Source organism: Leucopleurus acutus (assembly GCF_964270905.1).
Source record: "Leucopleurus acutus genome assembly, chromosome: 1".
NCBI lineage: Eukaryota > Metazoa > Chordata > Mammalia > Artiodactyla > Delphinidae > Leucopleurus > Leucopleurus acutus.
In genome coordinates, this window is record NC_139142.1 from 3,891,914 (window position 1) to 3,902,270 (window position 10,357).

At 33.2% G+C, this 10,357-nt stretch overlaps 1 long non-coding RNA gene across 1 annotated transcript; it reads right to left on the reverse strand.

Moving 5' to 3' along the window:
- Positions 1 to 1,002: 1,002 nt before the first annotated feature.
- On the reverse strand, positions 1,003 to 9,784 carry LOC309962046. Its single transcript, XR_014326218.1, has 5 exons — positions 9,601 to 9,784; positions 7,298 to 7,383; positions 4,967 to 5,019; positions 2,910 to 2,973; positions 1,003 to 1,201 (listed from the first exon to the last, which is right to left on the reverse strand). It is a non-coding gene; the product is annotated as an uncharacterized lncRNA (long non-coding RNA).
- Between the last annotated feature and the right edge of the window lie 573 nt (positions 9,785 to 10,357).

The following is a 10,357-nucleotide window of genomic DNA, read 5'->3' on the forward strand; positions in this document are numbered from 1 at the left end:
TTAACATATATGAACAGATTCTCTTACTTCATGACATATTATCATAATTGGACAATGCTTCACCCTCTTTATTTATTTGTATACAGTTGACCCTTGAACAACACGGGTTTGAACTGCATGGGTCCATTTGTACATGGATTTTTTTCAATAAATATAGTACCTGTATTTTCATTTTAGGGATCTTTAAATTAACTAAGTGTGGGAAAAATTTGTGTTTGATTAGAGATCACAACATGTGGTATCAAAAGAACCAGGGTTTGAGTCCTGATTCTATCCAAACTATTTAAGATTCCTGGCCTTGGGTGAGTCATTTATCAATTCCTTTGCTTCTGAAGCAGAGATAGCCTTACAAGGACTTTCGACTGCGTGGGGTTACACCACGTTGTTCAAGGGTCAACTGTATTTACTGATTGATTCTTTCATTGATCCACCTGCAATAACAGAGTCAAATTCCATAACAAAAACTAAGAACAAGATCCTTGAATATTACTAACATATGTCCACAGGATAATTTCTAATGGACGTATGGTATAGACTAGATTTCTTACTGCGTTGGACCTCAGAGTTCCAGACAAGTACTCATCATCCATGACTCACACCCCACCAGCATCACCATTGGTCCAGGATTGGCCCTCATTACCTTCAATCATGTCTGCATGTTTTTATTGATTAAGTCATCAATTCACTAATAATAATAAAATAAATGCCTGGAGGTCATAAAAACTTGAAACAAGATCCTTGAATATCTCTAACATTTCTCTATAGAATTACTTCCCACTGACAATATATATATATTTCATTAATTGGCCACAATGTTTTCTATATAGATTAATTAATACAATACTTTATATTGACCCCATTTTACTGTTTGAATGTGACAAAACCATGTCTTTATAGAGGGAGGTTTAAATCAACTGTGACTCAAATTAAAATTGATAATACATTGTACATTAATTAATTAATTGAATAATTAACTGTGAAAATAAATAAAATGGTCTTTCTTTTTTCTCCTTAATTGACCACAGATGTACTGAATTGGCCCACACATGATCTCCATTCATTTAATTTGTACATGTAACCATTTATTCCCTTCCAATAACAGAGTTAACACCCATGACAAACCACCAAACCAGAAGCAATTACTTTGACTGCTACTTACGTAAGTTTCTATAGTCCTTAATTGAATCGTTGTGCATCCATTCTGTAGAGTACAAAGCAAATATGAAAATAGACAGATTAGATTAGGTAGATAGATAGATAGGAAAGGCTAGATTCAGATTTTTCTAGTTGACTTCAAGTCAACAACTGATGAGGAATAAACCTTAAGTGCTTGTTGTATATTAAAACTCTCCATGGTATATTACTTGACTGATTGAATCAAGTATTAAATGTAATGAATATAATGAACACCTCTGAAAGCAACACCAGACAAAAGAATAAGAACTATGTGTGTCCCCTACCCAGTCAGGTAAGAGCTACAACAACTTTCTAAATGAACCTTTCTTGGAGAGAATCGGTTAATCTGAGTCTTAGATTCGAGCACATTCTCAGCAATTGTCCATGCTTGTCCCAACTTTATATATGTATGTATGTATATAGCTATACATGGAGTCATTTTATCTTTCATTTTTTTAAAGTAATTGCACCAACAAGCCAGGAAGAGAAATCCTCTCTAAATATATTGACCATTTCAAAAATTAAGAGCCTAGGTCTACTTTTTTTACCTAGAGAGCAACTGTTAGAACTGGATTAATCACTCTCCTTGTTTCATAACACATGGTCCTCACTGGGTCATGCGTTACCTTCTTTCAAGGAACTGATTAAAATATTAACTTATTCCTTGATATATTTATAATAATAACATTAATACTTGTGACTCCACAGAAACAGAACAATATTAATGCCTGTGCATATGCTCACTAGGCACAGAAAAAAGATCAGATAATTTTTTCTTGTTCTTTTTTTAATTAAAAAGTAGAAGATCATTGAATTAATCATAACTTGTCATGTGACATTCTCAACATAGGTCCAAGTATAAGCCCACTCTCAATTATGTAGTTATTTAATCAATAATTAAGTAAATGTTTTGCCCTTCTCTTAATAAAACAAAAACCAACAACCCAGCCCAGAAAAACAGCATGAGCTCTTACACCCATTTATCGAGATGCTCTTTACTCAAAATGGTCAGCTTCAATCAATTTATTTTACTGGAACTCAGTGCTTCAGAAATGTATTAATAATGATTTTTATATTACATCTATTACATTACATTCTCCCATATTTGGACCAGGAATAAACCATTTTGTCCTTATTCATGTATACTTTCTTGATTTATTAATGCATTGAGTTACTGAAAATACAATACTCAGAAACCCAAGCACAAGAACAAACTCTTGAATATTTTTAACTCCTTGAACAAGTTCATCTCCTGTAGAGATAAAGAGGAATGAATATTTTTGTAATGGACCTCAGAGTTATAGGGTTTAATCAAAGTCCTTGACTTCAGACACCCCAGGGTACTCATCATCGATCCAGGCTAAGCAATCTTTTTCTTCATTTATACCTTTGCTCATTGATCCATTCATTGATCCACCAACAGTAATAACATCAATATCCATGAATTTAAAAAAAGCCAAGAACAAGACCCTTGAATATGACCAACATCTGTGTATAGGCTCTTTTCCCATAAACTAGATCTTTCTCAACAGATGAGATCTCTTTTTGTAGTGGCCCTCATTGAGGTATGTATGGATCAATTATCATCCTTGTTTTCTATGCTTCCCCTTCCAGCTCTCTTGCATCTTCCTAATCTAAATAATTCAACAAACACTAATGAAAAATTCACTCCAAGATCTTTTGACAAGATCTTTTGACTATTATTATTTTAGTTTAGTCATTAGAATCCTTACCCACAAAGGTAACAGTCAAGATCTTCCTCAAAACAGACTGATGAAAGCAGCCATGGTCTTCATTCTGTGGAGTCAAATGCCAATGTTCAAAAGAATGAACAGTCCAGAATTAGATTGATTTAAAAGGACATTAGTTGCGTGGTACTAGGTTAATCATTAAGTTGATTCAAGTGTCATTTTCATCACTGACCTGAGAACGGCACTCCTTTTTATTACTTGATTTAACTATTACTTATAAATAATATAATGAACACTGTTGAATTCATCACTGAAAAATAAGAACTATGACTATTGTTCATATCTGTCTATAGACCCCTACCCACATAGGTAAGAGCCTAGATAATCTTTTTTTAATGGTCTCAATTTGTGTAGAAATGGTTGAATTTAAAATCTGTGATTTATGGCATAGTCTCACCAAGGTCTATGCTTGACCCGGCTCATATATTAATTCAATTGTTCATTGTTTTATTTATTCATTTATGGAATTATTCATGGAATAATTGATCATATATTCAAATATACAAACACACGCACACACAAAGTGATAAACCCATGAAAAACCCAGAACAGAAATGATCTTCATGTACATGTCTATATGTTCATACCTAAACTAGGAAGAGAGGATTAGTAGTATACATAAAGATTAGTCATTATTCTTGTTTCTTACTGAGCCATGTTTGCCTCCTTTTAGACTATTGACTGTGATTAGGACTTCATCTATTTACATGTAAGAATACATTGATATCTAGGAATTAACTAACATTAGATAGGAAACTTGAATAATATTTATTATCTCCATATGTCTATTTCACTACACAGAGGTTTGAAAACTAGATTCTTTTATTATTTTTAATAAAACTCAGTGAACAGAGTTGGATTAATAATAACTCTTCTCATAAGGCACATTCTGAAGATGAGCTTTGCTCATTCTTTTTTCAATTAAATAATTATTTAATAAGCATTTATTTATGTAATTTTTCCCTTCTCTAAGTAAAAACAACCAACCAGCAAACAACCACCTACATCAAACAATAATTCTGAATCTTACATACATCTGTATACATATTCCTTCCAAAAGAAGGCAAACAGCCTTTATGTATATATTTCACTGGAATTTAGTGCTACAGAAACATATAACAATAATCCATGTTTCATTACATACTCTCATAACTGGTCCAGGCCCAGCTTCTTTTACATTTACCCATCTTTACATTTCTTCATTTATTCATGCATTGATTTACTTATGAAAATCAATCTATACCCAGAAGGTGTGGACGCCTGCCATCAAGACACCTGAATATTCTGAACTTCTGCTCTACACTCATTTCCATAAAGGAAAAAAAAGAGAAGGCCACTTTTAAATGATGGACCTCAGAGTTACAGATGGCTTTAATCAAAAGTTTTGATTCAGACACCCTCCAATCTCATCATTGGTCCAGGCTCGGCACTCTTTTTCTTTGTTATTTATACCTTCATTTTCCCATGAGTCACAGACTCCCAAGAACAGGATCCTTGATATAACTATGATAATTGTCTCTAGACTGATTTCTGACAGAGCTTTCAGACTAGATCTAAGGGTAGCCTTGCTTCATCTCAGTACCATCACAAAAAATGACCCATGATTGGGCCATGTTCATTTAATTCACCCAATTTTAAACATGCTGTAGTGAACATCCAAAAACCACAATGGTGCCCTACATCTAGAACACACACAGTAAGTTCCACCTTCTAAGAGCTTCCTCTAAACAATTAATAGGCTGGATCTCTAACAATATGGAAATGCTTAAACCAACTGCAGTGCAGAAATAATATGAAATAGCAAATGGTTCTGAAAATTAATTAAATATCTTTCATTTCTTTTTCAAATGAATCTCAGAGGTGCTGAAATGTGTTCATTCTACTCCTTGGCCCATAACACATTCTTCACTATTGGTCTATACTTGGTGTTCTTGGATCTGGTTTTTATGTGTACAGCCTTTTGTTCTCTTGAACTACCTCAGTGACCACACATGAACAAACCATACGAACAAAACACAGAAACTTTGATTGTTACTTACATTGCTCCTTACCTACAGAAGTAACAGCTAAGATCTTCATCATTGGACAACGACTGAATCCAACGTGGAGTGTTCATTCAGAAGGAAAAGGCAGATTTTTAAAAGAATGAAAAGTGTAAACTTAGATTTTTAAAATAGAAGTTAGTTCTGCATTACTAGATTGACCAGAAACATTGGTTTGTGTCACATTTTCATCAATCCATCCAACAGTGGTATCCTTTTCATCTATTGACTTAATTTTTAGTGTCAAATAAAATAATAAAGACTTCTTAAATGTTTTTATGAAGGTGTTTTAATCTATCACCCAATATAAGGACTATAACTATTATTAATATTTGTCTATACCCCTACATAATCGCAAAAAGGCCACATAATGTTTTTAATGGGGAAAACTTTTGCAAAATGTGATAAATTTAAATTCTTATTTCAAAACACAATCTGACCCCTTAGTGCCATATACTTTAACTATGTGCTTATTGATTAATTTATTCACTCATTTATTTAATAATTCTAAGCATAATTTAATTATCTAGACTTTTTTTTTTGAAAGGAAATACAAACTGATAGAGCCATCTGCTATTCAAAACTAAATACTATTACATGCAACTTTCTCTATCAGCAATGACCAAAATGGTAGCCACTGGCCACTTATAGCTTGAAATGTGCCTAGTGTTACTAAGGAACTAAATTTTTATTTTTGGATTTTTGAATTTAAATGTTAACAGCAAGATGTGTTTAGAGAGTGGGGTCTATGTGATCCTTCCTTAAAGATGGAGGGGCTCAGATCTTTTTTATTTAAGTGGATTTCTAGGCAATAAAACAGGATTAATCATGCTCCTTCACATATTACATATGCTCCCAACAGGCCCACAGTTTGTACTCTTTTAAGTAATAGATTGAGATATGAATTTATGCTTTTACTCACTTATAATAATAGCACCAATATTGGTGAAGCCTAAGAACACTTGACAAAAGCGCTGAGAGACACTAAATCTATCCATCTGATGATTACTCACAAAAATCATCAACAACGTGCATTTACTTTTTTAAAAATAAAAATCAATGAACACAAGAGGATTCATAATTAGTATATTCTCATGCTTAGACCTTTTGTATGTTTCAATAACTATCTAATCATTTGTATTTTATTTTTTCATTACTGATTATATTAAACTACTACTTATTAAATATGTTATATTAATATGTTTATCATGATTTGTTATATTACTATTGAATATATTTATTATTATTATTGTACAGTTATGTAAATGTTCTTAAAATAAGACATACAACCAGAAACTCACCACCAACCAAGAACAACACTGATGTTCACATATATCTATGCTCCCAAAGGAGGAGTAGCCTTGGTCTATTTTATTGAACTCAAATTTTCAGAAATGTATTAACAATCATTTTTGGTTCATAAGCTTCTTTCATAATTGGACAAGGTGTAGCTCTCCTCTTTATTTATACTTTATTTATTCATACATTTATTTACTTACAATAATACAATCCATATTCATAAACAACAAAAGGTCAAGAACACAATCTTGAATATTTCTGACTTCGTAAGCACATTTCCCAAAGATGCAACGGACCTCAGAGTTACAGACTGGGTTTAATCAAAATGTTATTCAGATGCCCCACGCATACTCATCATTGATCCAGACTTGGTATTCTGTGCCTTTGTTTGATATATTGTTCTTGACTTATTGATTCATTAATAATAATACAGTCAATGTCCATTAATTAGGAAAATAAAACCAAGATCCTTGAAGATATGAATATGTCTGTGAACATTCACTTCCTACAGAGCTAGAGAAGTAGCTCTCTTTGCGCAATGCAGCCCAGCATTGAAAATAGGAGTGAATCCATTTCCTTGCATCATATCAGTTCCATATTAGCCATTCGGCCGTGCTTGGACCTCTTTCACTTAATGTCCATATTTTAAAGATGAACAATGAACTTCCATTTTATACCACAACTAAGAAAAATGCAAAATTTTCCATTTTTGTATATTCTCCTCCTCAGTGGGTTCATGGTCTATAACAATACCCATGGAGAAGTTTATATCCACTGTGGTGAAAAAATTAAATGGAATATTAAAATTTTCTGAAAGTGAGTGAAATGCCTTTCATCTTGTTGTCCTAATAAATTCAGTCATGCTGAAATGCTGAAACGGAGTGATCATAATTCTGAATTCCTAACACACTTTAATCATTGGCCATCCACCTTGAACTGTTTGTGTATGCAGCCATTTATTCCTTCAAAACATCTCAGTGGATACCCTTGACCAAGACCCCCAAGTAGAACATGAACTTTATTACTTACATAGATCTCTTCTCTCTTTATCCGAAGAGGTAAAACTCAAGATCTTTGCCATGGGCTAATAATCAAATACGGTAGAGTTGTTCATTCTGAGCAGTAAAAAGCAAATTTTAAAAAGAATCAATCTACAATTACACATTTTTAAACATCAAGAATCAGGTAACAATAATCCTTGGTTTGCATTCTATTCTCAACATTTGGAAAGAGAAAGCTCTACTTTATATTTATTAACTTGTGCAATTCTTAATTTTAAATAATACAATGAACACCACTGGATCTAGCAGTAAACAGAAGAAAAATAACTATAATTATTAAGAATATGTCTCGGGGCTTCCCTGGTGGCGCAGTGGTTGAGAGTCCACCTGCCGATGCAGGGGACACGGGTTCGTGCCCCGGTCCAGGAAGATCCCACGTGCTGTGGAGCGGCTGGGCCCATGAGCCATGGCCGCTGAGCCTGCGTGTCCAGAGCCTGTGCTCTGCAATGGGAGAGGCCACAACAGTGAGAGGCCCACATACCACAAAAAAAAGAATATGTCTCTCTACTTACTACCCATGAAGAGCCAAGATCATCTTTTTTATTGAACTTTATTTGTGTGGCATTGGATACATGGGAGATTCAACTCATGGCACGATCTCACCAATGGTCCAGGCTTTACCCTACTTAATATATTTATTAATTCACTCACTAATTCCTTTATTTAATTACTCATGGAATAATAAGACCATCCCTTTATTTTTCTAAAAGAATTCCAAAAAGCTTAAACAATCATCAAAACAGAACTGAAACACTATTATTTACAAATGTCTATGTACACCATTGGAAAGGCCTATGACTCTTTATCTTCCTGTGGACATCAGTTGTGTAAAACATGATGAATCACAATCTTTACATCCAATTGCATGCTTTCCATTGAGGTGATATTGACTGACTTTTTTGAAAAATTGATTGAGATACAAATGTATACATTTGTTCACTTATAATTAAACTTCAATATCTGTGACCCACCCACACTGGATAAGCACCTTGAATAATATTTACATTTGTCCTAATGTCATTACCCAATTGAATAATATTTACATTTGTCCTAATGTCATTACCCAAAAGAATAGCAAACTGGTTACTTTAATTTAAGTTTGTTTGTATGCAACATAAAGTTGCATAAAAAGATTGAATTAATCACAAATGTGGCTGAATAAAAGAGTCTCATCATCATTCAATGCCTTCCCTCCCAATTACACAGTTTATTCAATCAACTATTTATGTAAATGTATTTCTCTTTCCTTAATAAAATGATCGATTGGCAACTCGCCTCCACACAAAACAAAAACATTGAGTTTTGTGTGCAAATGACCATATGCTCCTTACAAAAATGATAAGAGCCTTGACTATTAATTTACTGGGACTAAAAATCTCAAAATTGTTTTCATAATTATCAATGTTTCATTGCATGCCTTAAAAAGTAGTACACATATATCTCTCTTATTCCTCATTCACTGATGTATTTCTTTATTCATAGGGTAAATTTATTCTAATAATGCTATTCATACCCCAAACCAAAAAGCCTGAGAATAAGGTGCTTGTACGCTCATTTCCCACAAAGAGAATAATGAGATGTCTCTTCGTTATGGACCTCAGAGTTGCAGATGGGCTTAATCAAAATTCTTGTTTCACAAACCCCATGAGATTCATCACTGGTCCTTGCTAGAAAAATTTTTTTCATTTATTGATTAATTTTCTGATACACAAATAATACAATCACAAAATTCCAAAAACAAGATCCTTGAATTTTAGGCTCTCACCCTATAGAGCTAATAAACGACATTTCTTCTATAATGGAACTCAAACCTGCACGTGTGGATGGATCAACATCCCGGCTTTGTATCAAACCCACATTCAGCATTGCTTCCTGTGTGGCCCTCTTTTATTTAATTCATCTGTATGTCAAAGATGGTTCCATGAAAAACAATGAAACCACCAACTGAATCACCTCTGGGCTGCCCACAAAGAGTTATCAGCCCCTCTACCCATATGCAAACGGTGAAATCAACCATGGTGGAAAATAGAAAATAATATTAAACAGCTAGGAGAATAAATTAAATAACTTCTATCTGCTTTTAAAATGACCTCAGTTGTGCTGATTTAGATTAAACATAATTTGGGGTTTGTAACACATTCCCATCATTGGTCCATACTTGAAGTATTTTATATATTTCATGTATGTAGTACATAACTATTACTTTGGAATTCTTCAGCTAACACTCATGAATAAACTATCCAAACAAAGAATGTGAACCAAGGGACTTACTTATATTAGACTTTATGCTCCTTGCTTGCAATAACAATTCTTTATTAAATGATTAAATCAGCTGTCCTGTGTTCACTCTGGGGAGGAAAAAAGCAGATTTAGACTAGATTTCAATTTTTTAATTATTGTTAGCCAGGCAGAACTAGATAACAATAAACTTTGGCTCAAAAATGTAATTTTTTTACTAATCTAGTATTGAATTCTTAGTTATGAATAATGTAATAAACATTATTAACTCCACCACTTAGCCCAAGATTAAGATCTGTAATGATTACAGATATCCACGAATATAAACATCTGTTAAGTACATGGTTATTTAATAGATTTTTGACTGATGCAAACACTTTTCCTTTTCCTAATTAAAAAATAGCAAACTACCAAAACTCAAAACATTGCCTCCTGACCAGATACTCATATGCTCCATGTGAAAGAGGACTGCAGACTAAACCTGTTCATTCTACTTCAGAACTGTATTAATATTAACACTTATTTTATTGTACTCTACTGATTGCTCCATGAGCAAATCTCTTCGTTTTTCAGATGTACATTTCTTTCTTTATTCATGCACTGATTCACTTGCAATAATACAATCCATATCCATGAACCACAAAAGCCCAGGAACAAGTTTATTGCCTTTTCCTAACTTCTACTACTAGTTAATGTCCACAGAGAATATTTACTAGTTCTCTTTCCATAGAGGACCTCAAAGTTACACAGAGCACTTAATTAAAGTTATTGACTCAGATACCTCCACCAA